General features: G+C 39.6%; 1 non-coding gene across 1 annotated transcript; it reads right to left on the bottom strand.

The window, feature by feature from the left end:
• Positions 1 to 8,408: 8,408 nt before the first annotated feature.
• Positions 8,409 to 8,491, bottom strand: trnal-aag (transfer RNA leucine (anticodon AAG)). The gene has a single exon. It is a non-coding gene; the product is annotated as a tRNA-Leu (tRNA).
• Between the last annotated feature and the right edge of the window lie 10,005 nt (positions 8,492 to 18,496).

Consider the following 18,496-nt stretch of genomic DNA (forward strand, 5'->3'; position numbering starts at 1 on the left):
GTAGGATTCCTTGTCTGCGTCTGTCATAACGTGTGCGGGGAAACCGCTGGCCTCTTGTTTATATTGTAAAAATGTTTTAACATAATCACAAAACAAAGTTTCTGACCGTTGTGTGAAATGCCACACCTTGTCCACGTTCGTTACAATATAACCCTTTTCCACACCTTTCAACAGCTCTATGCTGACCCAACACCCTGAAATAGCTCTTTCCTCATCAGTATGGCCACACGGGTCTGTCTGATTCTGATGTTCGGCGCATGTACGACAAAGTGGAAACATAAGCTTACCACCAGTCCTATAGGGAAAGACGGGGTGAAGCAGTTTTCGTGGTGGCAGTACTGTAGCCTTGACAAACCCATAATAATTTTCAAGAGGTTCAAAATCCTTGAAAATTATTTGTGGATGTCCTATGGGGTAACATTTTTTGGCCTGGCAAAAGGGGTACAAACTTGTAAAGTTGACATATTGTATTTTTTCACTATTGTCGGCTTTGTGATACAATTTGTACGCGTTAGTACGACCACCAAATAGCGTGTTGCGCGGTTTCAATCATCAGGATGTGTGTAAGTGGACAAACGCCATTACAGTGACATCGTTCTGTTTAGCGTTATTCCAATCACATTCCCACATCACCTCAACATCGAGACACCTTTTCCAAAATTTCGAGCTTATCATCAAACTGTCTTCTGAGCAAACCGTAGGGCACTTTTGATAACGGATGTAAATGGTTTGGGTTATAACGACATTCATGCCCGTGAAACATGCATCCGTTGAATTCGAAACCGTATTTGACACCATCCTTTTCATAATAACCATCGAGATGATATTTTCCAAATCACCATCTCTCCATGATTTAAAGTGTGCTGAATGTTCACGCCGCGTGTTGTTTTGACATATTCAAGCCATTCAATGGAAACGGCCGAGTATGTCTTGTTCTGATTTGTGTATGCATTGTTATGGGTCAGAGCTAGGGTGTCTTTAGGTAGATAGTGGGTTTTATACACGGCCATGCAGCACGCTGCTAATGTGGTGTATCTGAATGGGTCGAGTTTGGTACATTGTATGAATTCGTCACGGTACTTCATGCATGCCTCACGGAGCAAAACGACATCGTTCTTGCAGTACATGGCGAGCTCTTTTTTTAAAATCAAAAACCTTACCTGACACTGTAACATACCACTCATCAAACAGAGCCCTCTCTTTGTCAGACATTGTCTCATAGCCGCAGAAATGCTTATCAGGGTATGGGCCTACGTAGTCTTCATTTTCTGTTCTATTGAACAGATGTGGAAAATGACCTTTCTCAGCACAGGTTAGATTTAACGTGGCGGATGTCATGGACAGAGGCACAGGGATGAAAGAGTAGCTATCGATGAAACGTTGTTTGAATGTCTTATCATACATTAAAATGATCCGACATAGTATTTGCATAGTAATTTGGAGTGTTAGCCCTGCTTTTGCAAAATATTCCAATAGTATAAAATTGTCAAACCCTGAAGCGTTGTGTGCAACCCATGTGTAATTCTGATAATGAGGCTTTCTAAACTTTTTAACAAGTTGATCTATACAGTCTGTACCAGCGGCTGTGAACTCTTCCCCTTTAAATGTAATGGCGCATACGACATTTGCTACGTGTTTACCGTCCGTGTGTTGTGTCTCAAAATCATAATAAATGTATTTGTCGCTAGGTGGTTCCATTTTTATCGGTTGTATGAAACATTGGTCACTCCGTCATTAACCAATTCAGCTTTACAATAGATACAGTGTTCTGTAGGGCACATATGTTTTTTTTTGGTGCGGCTCCGTTGACGTGATATCGCCTATTACATTTCTGACAGTATTTAGTGACATCACACTGAGCGTACTGTTGTCCTGTTTGCATTTGTTTATGCGCGTTGTAACAGTAGGCTGATCTGCAGTACTGCAAACACCCGTGACATTGCCTCGTTTTGCCAACGTATTTATGACAATCGGGTGCATTACATACATCGCAAACGTATTTACACATATGGTGTCTACGGCTAGTAAAACCATGATAGCAGTATTCGCACACGTATGGTGTACCAATGAATGCTTTTAGGTTCTTTATCAAGAAATAACGTTCGTTGTGTAGAAACTAGAACACGGTCTTATTATGAGGCTCGTCATTGTTCGTAAAGTGTTCCAACAGACCAGAACATGTTCTATGGAACACCACTATTTTAACATGTAACAACCGTTCAAACCGTGTGATGTCATTAAACTCTATCTTTTGTTGTACCGAATACCCTGCAGTTTTCTGTAGAGACGCGGCTAACGACTCAAGTTCACTACATGGCGTATGCGGTTGTAGAAAATGGGACAGACAGATCGCAAAACACAGATTGTTAGATATGTTGTTGGGACAGAACAGATTCATTCTGTTTCTGGCAATCACCTCGTTATGATCTAAATCACGTATCTTTCGATAAGCACCACCGTGTTTACCGTGAGCTACAGACACGTTCAGATCTAGACATTCATCAGCCCGTACGTCAGAATTACTTTGCATAATGTTCTCTAGCTGTTGTGTGAATATGTGCAAATCGTAATCATTATCAGGTGACAAGACAGCGTTAACATCAGAGGGTAGACTAGGGCCTCTCAAGGTAATGTTGATTAAACCCCCATGGCCGGCCAGCAGCCTGGAAAACGACACTATTTCAGACATGATATCATGCAGAAATATAGTGTACGCAGCCAGGTCTGGAGCAGTTATCACACACATTTATACAACGCCGTTTCTCCAAACTATTAAATCTGCGTCTCGGTACCACCGTATAACCACCAACAGACCCACCCTCTCTTACGATAGACTCAATAGCGGCTTCGGATAACCCAAAATTTGGCTCCGAAGGATTAAACGATTGACTGTCTGACCCCCACCCCACCTGCTGTGAATTTGAATCGCTGTCTAACAACGAATTAGGCAGTGGTTCTGTTTGAACCTCAGCCATTGATCTAACACTGTTTAATTAGTCCAACAAAGTATCAGTGGTAGACTGCTGTCTATTCAGATCCTCCATTGTCCGAATTAAACCCTGTAACGTCTCTGTATTGCCACGCTGTTCAAAAGTACACACACCATCGTCGCATCTTCTAGATTTAATTGCAGCTCCCAGATTACTCGAGTTTTCACCACACCGCTTTTTTTTTTTTAATTGAAACAAAAACTAGTAAAAAAATAAAAAATATCACACACAGTAAACCAGATACGAACCAGCAAATAAACACACACACACACACACACACACACACACACACACACAGAGGGGTATAAAATACTTATTGTACAACTCACCCGAGTTTCTGTACAAACTGTTTTAACAATTCCGTCGTCAGGTGTTGATTGTGATCAACGTGTCGAATCTCCCCAGCAAGAAGCTTCTGGGTTGCTATGATTTGTTTGTGTGTGATATGGTTTTGTAATGTTTCCACAACACTTTGATTATAAAGACGCTGATTCTTCTCTATAATGTCCAGACGCTCGGTGACGCTAGCAAAAGTCTTTTCAAATCCAGCAATACGATCCTCGATGGCCTTGAACCCGGTTCGTATCACCTCTGCCGAGTCTCTGTTATTGTCTAGAACAACAGTAGCCTCGCGACCAAATGCTTCTTGGTTTGAAGGCAGATCGTCTCCAGGAACCGGGGTAAATACACAGGCGTCTCACGAATCAAACAGCTCCTGATTCCAGTTCAAACAAGAGTCTATAGCGCTCGGTTCATTCACAGCTGACTCTGTTGGGAAAAAAAAACACAAAACATTGCTTAGGATACCTTCACTAATTAGGATGATGAAACACTCTTTTTTTAAATTAAAAAAAACACATGCTACATACCGTCTGTCGATCGTAAGAGAGATCTTGATCGTTTACGTTTAGACGTCGCGACACCCGCGCCGTGGACCTGAGCGACTGTTTTACGCTCGGCCTTTCCAGAGCTCGTTGGTATACCGCGTTCAGTAGAAACCGCAGCACTATTTTTGAACTCGGGTGCAGCGATCTTGTTTACAAGATTTGACAAGCCTTGAACAGTAAACAAACGAACACAATACATAAAACATCTTAAACCGCTTTTAAACAGAACAGCTAAATATCTCATTATTACAGATCTTACCCAACACGGGGTTTTCCAACCTGACTCGCGGGACTTCTGTGTTCGCCCCTTTGTGTAAAATAAAGTAAAATCATTAAACACATACACAATACATAGGATCGAATACTTATAAAGAATCACAACGTACGTACCGCTTGCCTTGCTCAGAAAATGTATTTCGTCTACGATGTCCGGGATAGACACGATGTCAGCATCACCTGTAACGTTAGATATCTGTTTTATCCACCACAATAAACCCATAAATTCGTTTATAAATAAAAACATTCTTAACAATGTGTAATAATAATAATAATAATAATAATAATAATAAAACAAAACACTTACTGTTACGATAGACGGCCATCTCCTCTTTGAAGTATTCTCCAAAATAAAATATAAAGCTTTAGCGGTGAGTTAAAGCGAGAATCGACGATTCGCCTAAAATTACACAGCGCTCTGATACACAGCCGAGATCTTAGAGACTTCTGCGTAACTGACTCTACTTTTAAACATAACGCATACCTATTGTAGGGCGTGTCGTAAAGCCATTAACACCCCCACAGACACTCATTATCATGAACAATCTGTAGGATCACACCACGACCCCCCAGTCATAAAAAACTCTTGGTCAGGAAGAAACAAAGGGCCATAAATTAAGCACTCCTAGAGAAACGCAGGCCTGACAAGGACGAGGCCATAAATTAGCCCTCTAGTTCTACCGCCGTGATTGACATTTTGACAGAACGTACTGGCCACGATGAAAACACGTGTATGGGTGTGTTTAGAGAGAGAGAGAGAGAGAGATGTCTGAAAACACGTATGTGTGGGCGGGGTTTAGCGAGAGTGAGGTGTTTCAGTTTAACTTCATTATTGCTTAACACAGACACTGGAAGACATCTCTTGAAAAAAAACTTCTCCTAGTTTAAACCTCTTTTAACCACCACTTTAACATTTTTACCTCGTAGGGATCTTTGTTTAGAAGTCATGTAATATGCGCTATTCTTTTTAAACAGCTCTTTTAACCATTTTTACATCCTAAAGGTTTGTGTTTAGAATGTATGTAATACAAACGATTCTTTTAAACAGATTCTTTAAAAAAAAAAGAAAAAGAAAAAAAAGACGCTTTAACTCCTAAACTTTTTATTCAAAGGTAAACCGGGATCCCTAAAAACATAATCAACAATTGTTTTCATTTATTTCACAAAACAAATATTCTACTCATATACGTACACATTCAAACATCATGCTTTTCTAACAGTGTGTTTACACAAACGAAATACCCCCACACAGTAACACAAACACATCCCCATATTAAAAACATTATTTCTTTTCAGACGTATTTCACCCCACCAAAAACCAAACTCATTAACATAAACACCTTTTGTTGGGAGGGGGGCTATCCCCCCCCCCCACCTCTCCACAACACCCCCAGACACAAAGGAGCCAGATTGACCAGCTGATACACTCGATAGGGTTACCCCTCTCACCACCCCTACAGACCTGCCAGTCAGGGAAGCACAGAGGGTCATACATTATCAAACACACTACTTTGATTGACAGTTTGACAGAAAGTGTATAATATAACTACTTATGCGGGGAAAAAACTGATTAATCAAGTTACTGCTGTGTCATTTCAAAGAAATATATCCAGATGTAATTGTTCACTAAGATTTATTTTTATTTCATTTTTTATTGGAATTCGAAATCTCTTGCATACGAAACTGCACGTACGAAACCAAACCCTACGGAGCTAAGCACGCGCATGCGCAGATATTGTCCCTAAACCACGTTGGATTTCATTGTATAGGCCATATCTTGATCTGGTATGTTTGTGTTATATATGAATGGATTGTTAAATAGATTATACTCTAGGCATTTCCATGACGTGTAAAAATGTTTATTTTATATACCTGAATAAAAGATTCTGAAGTCGCAATCCCTTCGTTGCTAACATGTGGTCGAAATTGCGTTTAATAGAACGTGTAGTGAGGAGCTGAGAGAAAACTACATCTTTCCCCCTGGAGTTGATTCTCTCACAGCCTCATCTGAGTGGAGCAGCAGAGCTGGACACTAACTCAAGGCAAGTCATGTTTTTTGTCCTCAGCTTTACACATAGTTATAAATCTGTTATGTAGTTTAATTCAATTAAATCGTTAAACAGCGCTTCAGCTATACGGTTTAAAGAGGAGACAGCTAATTAGCGCTTAGCCCTAAGATGAAATCTACCGAAAATGATTGAAGCTGTGATGTAGAGAGTAGAAACTTATTTTGAGTAAAATCTAACATGTTAAAGTTCAAGGCTCAAGGTTTACTTCTTCCTGTGGACCTTTTTATTTTTACACCCATCTCCCCACAAACATGTTAGCTTTCTAAATAGCCAACATAATTAAACTAAACCATGGACACCTGGGGCAAATCAAAGACATCCTCACACATAACCCAATACTCAAGCAGGAAGAGCATGAACCAAAACAAAGTCACTTGTCCACTTAGAAACCGCGCCGCAGTGCCATCTGCCGGCCGTGTCGTAACAATAATGGCGTTTTTGTTCTATACTCTTTATATTAGGTTTATCGAAATTGTTTATTCACACTGTCAGAGGTGTTCAGCCAGGAATTCTTCATTCTCAAAATGCCACTGTGGTTTAATAAACTGGACATTGGCCTCTTGCTGGTTTTTGGCAGGTAAATTATTGATTATGATATGTCTGGAACAATGCTGTTGTTCTGTGCTTTTTATGTGAAATCAGTGCACACTTCCTGTGTTGAAGTATGCCAACCATCTATTATCATAAATGTTACAACTGATTTTTAAAATAAATGATGATTATATGCTTTATCTTCATCATCAGTTTTTTAAATAGGAAAAGTTGGACAAATGTATAATTGTCCAATTACTGTAACACTAGTATATGCAAAAAGTTTTAAAACCAACTGGTATGTATTAATTGTGTAAGAGTGTGCCTTTTCTGTCATCTCTAGTGTCACCATCGTTGCAGCTCCATTTCTGACACCAGTCAAGCATAAATATTGCTCTTCCATAGAAGTTACATGTGTGTTTGATGGTAGTGGGGTAAGTCTTTATTACACAACCTAGCTAATTTAAGGAAAAATCAACATTTAGTGTCTTAGCGAGGTTTTGGGCACCACAGGCCTTGGCAAGTGAAGAGATGAAAACCAAAAGATCTGTATAGAGAGTGATAGAACGACACTGGTCTACTAAGATGTGGACAAAAAAGTAATATGGTCGGATGAGCCATCCCTCTCCATATTCTCAAGGGGTTGAGGTCATCTGTGGCATACACCAAGAGAAAAGGAAAGGCATGAATGCTGCACCCCAATAACAGGGGTCTGCTGGCTCTAGGGAGTTGGCATGTTTGGGTCCTCTTGTCCCCTTAGAGGAAGAAGCTACCGCAAATCAATACAAAGTTGCTCCAAGTGATCACCTTTGTCCTACGATGAAACATTTCTCTCCTGATGGGAGTGGTCTCTTCCAGGATGACAATGCCCCTATTGCCCTCACTGAATGGTTTGATGAGTTCAGTCACCAGATCCCAACCTAGTTGAACACCTATGGGAGATTTTGGACTGCTGTGTTAGACAGTGCTCTCCGTCTACCGTCTGGGCAGCTCCTGAATGTTCAAAGGAACAACACCAGACTCTCTGTTCGCACAGAATGAAAAGCATTTATTTGGTAAATTCTCAGTTCAACAGCAGGTATGCAACAACTGTAATCTTTTAATAGCAATTAATGTACATGGTGTTTCAGTGAAGAATACAGTCAGGTTTATTGCCACTCTTGCTAGCCCAGCTACTGGAATCATAAACCATATTTCAGACACAGTTGACAGGATTCAAACCTGCATGGGGAAACCCCAATGGGGTTCTAGTCCATCACCTTAACCACTCAGCCACAACTACACAAAAAGCCTTGCTTCGGGATGGGCCACTGTCTGATCGCATTTCCATGCACTTTGTTTCAGAATGTATAGGCTTCTGTTAGGGACCCTGCTCAGGTATTTTGGCAACACAACGAGGCAGTGTAGTTGGTTCCCTTGGCAACCATCTATGGACAGTGCCATAAAATCAAGACAGTGCTATAATTTGAAGCCTAGAATGGGCTTCAATGAACAGTTCTTAACCATAGTGTGGCAAACAGAAGCATAAACCTGTTTGTAAGCATCCTAAACTATACATTTCAAGTGACGTGACTTAAAAAATGACACCATGTGAAGAGGAATTACAATACAAACAGTCTTTTAGACCCTCAACAGAGTGCAGCAACTGGGTAGATTGTCAGAAGTGGGATTTGAACCCACGTCTCCAGAGGAGACTGCAACCTTAACGCAGCGCCTTAGACCGCTCGGCCATCCTGACTCACAAAAGAGGCTTAAGTTTGAACCCTAGAATGGGCTGCAATTAGCTTGACTACAGGTGTCCTAAACGATGCAGGGACATTTTAATGGATTTCTTGAAATATCTCATCAGGAACAACCAAACGCCAACTCAACAGAGTGCAGCAAAGGAACTAAATGTCAGGAAAGGGATTTGAACCCATGCCTCCCAGGGAGACCACAACCTGAATGCAGCACCTTAGACCACTCGGCCATCCTGAGGCATTGGAGGTGCGCGTCGTGGACCATGCACAGGTGTTATGTTGACCATATGAGTCGTATAAACACTTGTATAACTGGTCGAATATCTACAGGCAGTGATTTAAAGGAAACCCATGCAGTATTTTGACACAAATGTTTCCAGGAGAGGAGAACACTTTTTAAGGTGACATACCTGGATTTTTAACAGCTCCATAGTTTGTCATACAAGCTTGGGTAACAGCCACAACAAACCATGTTTCAACTGCCCTACGGCAAACCAAATCACGGAGGTAGTGGGGTAGCGGGCGGGAAGACCAATTGTATTTTCGCCAGTGACGCGTCAACATCAGAGCTACTGTCACATTGGATTTCAGTGTGGCTTGGGATGCCAACCATCTAAGGTCTGGGCAGATCCAGACTCTTTATTAGACATTTAAATGAACAACGCCTGAGTCCGGCATCTCAGAATTAAGTAGTGGGCAAGTCGAAAAAATCTCAGTGAAGACTTTGTACAATAGCAGGTATGCAATGATTGTATACTTTTATTGGTAATTCTTCCAGGTGATAGTGAAGAGGTCAGTCAGCATTATTGTTACAGTTGATATCCTAACAATGGCTCTGACCTGTCTGAATCATTTGGTAAGTGCTATTTGTTGGGGTAGTTTTCAGTGATTCAGACAACTGAATCAAGAAGACATTTTGTGCGGGTTTTAAAGTTTTAAAGTAAGTGCTTACAAGTTGGGGCAACTTTCAGTGAATTTGGACTCCACGAATGTGGAGTGTGAAACTATAATCACATTCATTGTTGTTGAGATTCTAACTTAAGTGTTTCTGTTTATAAATATTTATTAAAATTCTTGCACAAATATTTAGTGAAACATATGCTGAAATCTCTTAGGCAATACCTTTGAATACATCAGTGAAAGCATCATTTGGCTGTGTACCTACTCTCAATCGAGAGTGATAACTGCCTGTCAATGTGTGAATCACCTGGTTCATTCACATGGAGTGATCTGCCATCATCACTTCTATTGTCACATTGGATTCTGTGGGTTGGACTGTGAATCATCTCAAGTTATGATCAGACTCTGAGCATTCAAAGGAACAACACTTGACTCAGGCCCCTCAGAATGAAATAGTGGTCAACTGGTAAATTCTCAGTGGACAACTTCTAGGATAGCAGGAATGTAGTGATTATATTTGTTGTGGTAAATATGGCAGGACAAGATGCAAAGAAGAAGACCACCCACCTGTCTTATTGTCACAGTTGTTATTCTATCAATGGCTCTGACCTTCCTGAATGGTAAGTGCTATTTGTTGGGGTGGTTTGGGAGATTGAAGCAACTAAAGATACTTCTTTTTTTTTTCATTTTATTATTGTTTATTTATTTATTTATTCATTTTTTTTTTTTTACAATTTATTAAACGTTAAACAGTTTGGTCAACATCCAATACTTTCAAAAGAAAGCACTATTAGATTACTTCAAATAGGAGCACTTGATTTACAATATATTCATAAGTGCTTCTCGTTGGGGCGGTCTCATCTGTGTATTTGCCTTTACCGTCTTCTGTGACTGGTGCAATGTGTCTCTGGATGTTACCCCAATTGTATCACATATACTTCAGTTTTAATGTAATTTTCTGCAAGCTTTGGTACCTTTCAGTGACGGCAATAATAGGAAATGTTGAAACCGTAATATTGTTTCACTTCATAAAGATTTAGTTAAACTGTTGCCAGTGTATTTGGTGTAATTTGTTCTGTCTACTGTTTTTTTTTTCTTCTTATATTCACATGAACTGTTTAACGATCATCAGCGCTTTTGTCCCTTTGGATTTCGAGGTGGGTTGGATGCGAACCATCTAAGGCAGGGGTGGGCAATTTTATCCGGAAAGGGCCGGTGTGGGTGCAGGTTTTCATTCCAACCAAGCAGGAGGCACACCTGATTCCACCTGACTAATCAGTTGATCTTGGCTATCAATGGATTCAGGTGTGGCTTCTGCTTGGTTGAGATGAAAACCTGCACCCACACCGGCCCTTTCCGGACAAGATTGCCCACCCCTGGTCTACATCATCACAATCAAAACACTTGGAAGAATGGTGTTCATCCCTCCAGTTGAGTTCAGAGACTTGGAGAATCAATGTCAAGGAGCACTGAAGCTGTTCTAGCAGCATGTGGTGGCCCAACACTTTACTGAGACACTTTAAGCTGGTTTTTCCTTTGTAGCCTGTCTGTATGTGAAAATAGGATTAAATCATATACTATAGTATGGTCCATGAAGTAGTTGCAGTTGGAAATGTAATGTAACTGAAAGAGAGAGAGGCATTTTGATTTTGATTATATGATTGATTTTTTTATTCAGTTTTCAAATGCTTCTTTGTACTCAGAGAGGTTCTTTTTTGTCTGTTGACATTATTTCAGGGAAATTGATGCTTCCTAAATTTGAAAATGGCACCGAGGTATGACTCATGCCGGAGGAGAAAAGTCAAGAGCCAGCAAAGTACTTGCAGAAGATACAGAAGAAAGGTGAGAAGATTTCAGACGTCTTTGTTGTTATATGGACAGCTGTTATTATGTTCTTCTCCCAGCCAAATTTCAGCAGCTGCTTTGCTTCTGACAGCATTGATAAATACTTTTATATAACTAAGAAATTGCTTTGTTTGAAATGACAGTTTACTAAGAATACACTTGCCAATTTATTGAGTACACTTGAATAAAAATAATGCAGTATAATTTTGCAGACTGTAATTTGTGGTGCTGTTGAACTGTACTGAGTTATATTGAGGTCTTCCTAATATTTTGCACATCCAGTTGAAATATGCATTGTGGTTGAAGTATGGTAACTGTATTATTTATCTCAATTTTTAGCTAGACACACAAGGAGTGGAGAATGCAGGTAACAACTATTCAAAAATGTAAAACATCTAACTGCATAGAGTAATGAAGCGTGATCAATTTTCTACACAAAGAATTTTGGTTCCATAGTAATTGGGAAAATGAATATGGTATACTGTAAATTATTCCCTCAGACTACTTCCAATGTCAGCACTGACTATTTTGGTATAAACAAAGAATTGGCTGGAGAGGGCTTGGACAGCAGCACACTTATCTGACAGCTGAAATGTGTAGGATGGTGCTATGTCCCTGTATCCATCCAGGTGTGTCTGCACAGTTGGCTGACATGCTTACTGGGCAACCATAATGTCATTTGCACTGTATTCATATAACTGTATAATAAATATTCAGGTGTTTCAAAGATAGCATCTGGTCTATTCATATAGTGGCAGTGTAAGAAATACCATGTTATAGAGCTTTAAATTGTGATCAGTAGTAGTGTTAATAGTGTTAACAAAACACTACTTACTGATGGGCCTCGTCCACTGCACTCCTGAGGAAATCAGACATGGTTGACTTGCTGAAGAAATGGAAAAGTAACCAGAAATCACCAAAATCACCAGCCAGTTAGCAGATGATACAACCATCTCTATGAAGCAGCTAACGAAAGTTCCCAAGATATTACATAAAATTCACATTTTCTCCAAAGCCTCTGTTCTAAAGCTAAATTTGAATAAGTGTGAGCTAATGCCAGTTCAGCAAAGACGCTTAACAGAGGCTTACAGCATCCCTATAAAATCCACAGATAAATACTTGGGCAAGTATATATCCAAAGATTCAATTGAAAGCAAAAATATGAATGTGTGGAAAGTAGTAGATGAATAAAGTAAACATTGCTCGTGGTTATTAAGAGATATTAGCTTATTGGGTTGAGTATTTTATCTATCCTGCATACACAATGTACAGCAATTAATAAAGATAAATCAGGTTGATTTTGATTATATCTGCATCAGGAAAATTCATTACATTAAGAGAGCAGAGATGACCAAAGAATTTAAAGATGGAGGCCTACAAGCCACCGGTTTTGATTTTATAAATGGGACCTTGAAAATTAAATGGTTAAAACCTTTCCTAAACAACAACAACTTCTGGTTCCATATTCCCAGAGAAATATTTAAGAAATTGGGAGGGATCAGATTTTTAGTTAGATATGATTTCAGTATTCAATGTTTACTGATTAAATTATCGCAGCTTCACCAGCAGGTCATGTTATATTGGAAACAGTTGCACCTCCAGGATTATTTTCAATGCTGTAATTACAAAACTAAAAGATTGGAGACGCCCACTTTGAAGATAAAACCTTTCGTAGCATGTGAAAATGCGCTGTTATATTTTTACTGTTTTACTGCAGAATCACATAAAATCCACCATTAAATATTGTTCATTTACACACACACACACCACGGCCCTTCCTGCTCTGCAGAATAAACCAGATAAACCAGTTAGACGGTGTCAGTAAAAGTAAAACTAGGCAGCTCCATTTTGTGTCGAGGGGAAACTAAACCATTTCAGGAGTAAAAACACAGTGAGTATCTAAATCTAAAGCTATAATATATAAACACACTGAATGTACACCAGATGCAGAGGAGTTTTGTGGGTTTGTACTGAAGTTTGAATGTACACAGGTTGATTTATGACTTGATACTGTGACTATTTCCTGTAAGTGAACTCTGTGCTGATACAGGGTTTGATTTAACACACCGATGTTGGAGTGAAGGCCTACTGGAACAATAAAACATTTTGTAAAACGTGTCAGCTGATGTTTAAAACCATAAAAGCGATCCAGTCTTGCTAGGGAGAGGTTGTTATCTATGGAGTGGGCCCACGTGAACTGTCTCAGTTTTTTATTTAAATTCCTCCATATATCGTTTGGTTTGTGAGCCTCCATCATTTCCCACAGGCACTTACGGGAGGCCACATGAGGTTCTGTATGGTTCCTGTCCAAATTATCTGTTGTGCAGTTAAAATCCCCACCCAAAATTAAAATATCGGCAGTGTTGCAGTCAGCAATGGCATTGTCTAGTTTATTTAAGAAACTCATTCTCTCCACTGCGTTGGTGGGAGCATACACACAAATAAAAACAAAACTCTCATTCTCATAAAAAGCTCTTACTTTTAAAAGCCTCCCATTTAAAACCTCATCTACTGTATAAGAACTGGGAATAAAATTGCGAGCAAACAGTAAGGCAACCCCACCACTAATTGATGTATTGTGACTTAAAATTGCCAGCCCACCCCACTCCTTCATCCAGTTAGTAGCATTGTTGTCATTACTATGTGTTTCTTGTAACATAGCTACATCAATACGCTTCTACTTTAATAACTCATACAACTTTACATGCTTTTCATGTTCTCTTGCCCCATTAACGTTTACACTTGCAATATGAATCCCAGTCATAAGAACAAAGTGTAGATAAAACAAGCAGATGCTGAAACCCATTCTAATATAAAACACACCAAACACTCTACTGGTCATCATCAGAAGTTTCTTTGCTTACTTTAGTAATCAATTTCTTCAGTCGAAAGATATCTGTGTCAATAAAAAGCTCCTTCCCTTCTAAAATGTTTGACATCATGAGTAAACTGCTTTAGATCTGGGAAATAGTTTTCTAGCACAATGTTCTTTTGCCACTTGGTGCTTCTTAAGAACTCTTTAATGTCCTCAGCACGGTATACAACTTCTCGCTGTTCTTCCTGAGAGCCAAAGTTAAAAACAGGATCTGACATGTAATCATCGTTTCTGTTTCTTTTTCATCTATTTTAGTGTCTTTTTTGGCCTGTTTGCTCCCTTGTCCCTTACCTCGTTTTTTTCCGCTTGTTCGGTACTTTAAACATGGGTTCGTCCTCCATCTCCACATCTCCCCCATCCCCCGACGTAGTGACTGGTGCTTCTGAGCGACTGCTCTGCACCCCTGTACGTGCCTCTGCCAGCGCAGGTATCTCCAGCACTGAGCCAGAATCCACTGTGCCTTTATCGGTCAAGCAAGGATTCTCCAGTTCGGTCAAGCAAGGCCTCCCCGGAGCCAGTTCAGGCAAGCAGGGCCTCTCTGGCAATTAAGTCGTTATGGGCTAGATCACGTATCTTTCGATAAGCACCACCGTGTTTACCACGAGCTATAGACACATTTAGATCCAGACAGTCATCAGCCCACATGTTAGAATTGCTTTGCATAATGTTCTCAATCTGGTTTGTGAACACGTACACATCGTAATCGTTGTCAGGTGACAAGACAGCGTTAACATCAGAGGGTAGACTAGGGCCTCTCAAGGTAATGTTGATTAAACCCCCATCACCGGCCAGCAGTCCGGAAAACGACACTATTTCAGACATGATATCATGCGGAAATATAGTGTACGCAGCCAGGTCTGGAACAGTTATCACACACATATTTATACAAGGCCCTATCTCCAAACTATTAAATCTGAGTTTCGGTACCACCGTATAACCACCGACATCTCCACCCTCTCTTACAATAGATTCAGTAGACGATTCGGATAACCCAAAATTTTGCTCTGAAGGATTAAACGATCGATACGATTTGCTGTCTGACCCCCACCCCACCTGTTGTGAATTTGAATCATGGTCTAATGACGAAGTTGGAATTGATTCTGCTTGATTGTCAGCCATTGATCTAGCCATGTTTAATAATTCCAACAACGTATCAGTGGTAGACTCAGATCTATTCAGATCCTCCATTGTCCGAATTAAATACTGTAATGTCTCTGTGTTACCGCTCTGTTCAAAGGAACAAAAACCGTCGTGGTCGCATTTTCTAGATTTAATTACTGCTCCCTGATTACAAACTGTTTCACCATAACGCTTTGACATTTTTAAAAGATTTTTTAATTTATTTATTTAAACAAAACTAATAAAAAAAATCATACACCGTAAATGTAATAAGTTAAAATAGTCAAATGTTTAAAAAAAGAGTTAAAAGAGTGTTTATTTTTCGCTGTTGTTCCATTTGAATGTGTTAATACATTGATGATTCAAGTGAGTATAACGCTGATCAGTCATCTATTAGGATGGTCTGAATCCTGCACTGTGGGCTCGATTGCTTTAGTCTCCGCCCACATACCTGGAGGAAAAGCGGTAATTTTCCACTCGAGTAAAGCTCTCGTGGAGGTAACACCAACCGTCATGATTGTGACTTATTTCTCCTCTATATAGGTATGTTGTGCATGTTTTACCCACCTGTTTTATCTGTGTTAACTTGCTGACATTTTGAGACGTACTTATATTTTGTTTCTGATAGTTTTTGAGTAGAGATAACTAAGTTTTTTCTCGTGTGTGTGTGTTTGCGCGTGCGTCCTCGCCTTGTACGGAAAACCAGAAAAGCGCTAGCCTGTGTTTAGCCGTAATTTGGACATGAAAGTCGTATTTTTATGTGTACTTTTATTTAAATAATGTTTAATGCACTTTAGGTTCACTGTTTGTTTGTGTGTATTGTTGTATTTTTGACATTTGATTCGAGTAAAGCTCTCGTGGAAGTAACACCGACCGTCATGTTTGTGACTTATTTCTCCTCTATATAGATAGGGGGACAACATAAACAGATAGGAATCAGTAATTACTACAAGTAAACACACATATGTATAAAAACCGTATTGTACAACTCACCCGAGTTTGGTGTTTTTAACTAATTGTACAATCTGCTGTAACAACTCCGTCGTCAGATATTGGTCATGGCCAACGCGGGGAATCTCCCCAGCAAGGAGCCTCTGGGTAGCTATAATATGTTTATGCATGATGGTGTGTTGTTGTAAAGTATCCGTTACAGATTGATTTATAAAAACGATGTTTCTTCTCAAGGCTGTCCAGACGCTCTCTGAATACAGCAAAATACAGCAAATTTTATTCTTTCTAGGCTTCGTTGACACAAGCCGTTCACTAGAACCGGCAACATGATTTTTGAACACGGGTGTGTCGATCCATGAGCAGTAAACAAACAAACACAAAGAAACATAAAACCACATTTAAACATAACCGTCAAATATCTAATTATCACAACACTTACTGAGCATGGAGTTATTCGACCTGACTCGCCGAGCCGCACCGCCTGAGTTCGATCCTTTGTGTAAAATAAAAAGTATAGGCTAATCATTCTACACATACACAACACATAGGCACATAGGCATGTGCACATAGGCACATATATATATATATATATATATATATATATATATATATATATATATATATATAACACACACATGTGCACATAGGCACAAATACTTATAAAATAACACATGTACGTACCGCTTGCCTTATTCAGAAACTTGATTTCATCTACGATGTCCGGAATAGACATGATGTCAGCATCACCTGTAGCGTTTGATACCCGTTTAACTATTACAACAGACCCATAAATTTGTTTATAAATAAACATTCTTAATAATGCATAATAATAATAATAATAATAATAAAACACTTAATGTTACGATAGACAGCCATCTCCTATTTGAAGGATTCCTCAAAATAAAAACAAACTTTAGCGGTGAGCTAAAATGGGAACCTGCCGGTTCGTCTAAATTACGCAGCGCAAACACTGGTACACAGCCAAGATCTTAGAAACTTCTGCGTAACTGACTCCGCTTTTCAACACAGTGCTTACCTATTTGTGGGGGTTTCATAAAGCCATTAACACCCCAAGACACTAACTCATTATCATAAACAACCTGATAGGATTACATCACGACCCCTGGTCATAAAATAAGTGCCTCCCCCACAACACTCTTGGTCAGGAAAAACACAAAGAGTCTCAAAGTAGGTTTACCTACAAACTGTCGGTCAGGAAAACACAAAGATCATAAATTAGGTGCACATGCAGAACTGACTTGTAGAGTAGAGTCATATAAGTATGTTTAGGTTATAGTTTGATTTCTGTCTCATGAACTTTTCTAGACCTGTCTGTTGTGTACGTGCCAGTTAAAATGTCACCATAGGAAATTCCTCTTTTCTGTGTTAGGCGAACCATACCATCAGACCATGTATGTTCAAGAAAGCTGTACATTCTTGTATTGCCTAAGATGTTTTTCACATACGTGGCCAATCAGTTCAACTGCCATATTATTTCAACATCAGTATGCCTATGCATGGCTATTTTGCCTATATAAACCTCTGTGAATCTGCAATAAACCAGACGTTTATAAACCTGCTCTGGTTGCCAGTGTGTTCATTTAGACTCTCCGGCGCCGTATATGCTCTGTGATAATCCACATGCGCTAGTTTTTTTTAAAAAAATGAAGCAGAGGCTGAAAAGGCTGACGGCGGGAAGAGGGATTGAATTTGCTAAATCCCTACAGGCTTGTTATCTTGATTGCGTAAAAGAGCTCTGGAGTGGGACTCTCATCTGTGCGTTAGAGTCTGTATGGCACTCTGATCCAGTTCTGAGTGTTATGAAGTTGTTACATAAATACATATATTTGTTACATAAATACATATATTTGTTACATAAATACTAACACTTGTATTAAATTCACGTGACTGCATGTTCTCTCTCTAAACAATTTCCCCATAAACTATGCATGTATACACTGAACAACAGCCTCAACATTAGCTACAGGGTCATCAGCATCCCAGATGTTAAACCCATTAATCCCAGAACATCTCCTGGTGGTGGGGAGCATTCATCTTGTTTCAGCTAGACAAGGGATCCCCTCTAATGTCTCTCATCCTTGTCTTCCAATCCATACATCTATCACAAGCTATAACTTACCTGTATATCATAATGCCCTGACGCAGCCATATGAGACATAATGATACTGAGGAGCTACTCAGTGCACTACTGGTATCGTTTCGCACACAGTGTCCTATGGCTTATCATCTTCAGTTCAAGCCTTCCCCAAATATCGCCCAAGTTGCCTATTCTTTCTTTCTGCTTACTTTTTAA

The sequence above is a fragment of the Ictalurus furcatus genome, chromosome 13, assembly GCF_023375685.1.
Source record: "Ictalurus furcatus strain D&B chromosome 13, Billie_1.0, whole genome shotgun sequence".
Classification (NCBI taxonomy): Eukaryota; Metazoa; Chordata; class Actinopteri; order Siluriformes; family Ictaluridae; genus Ictalurus; species Ictalurus furcatus.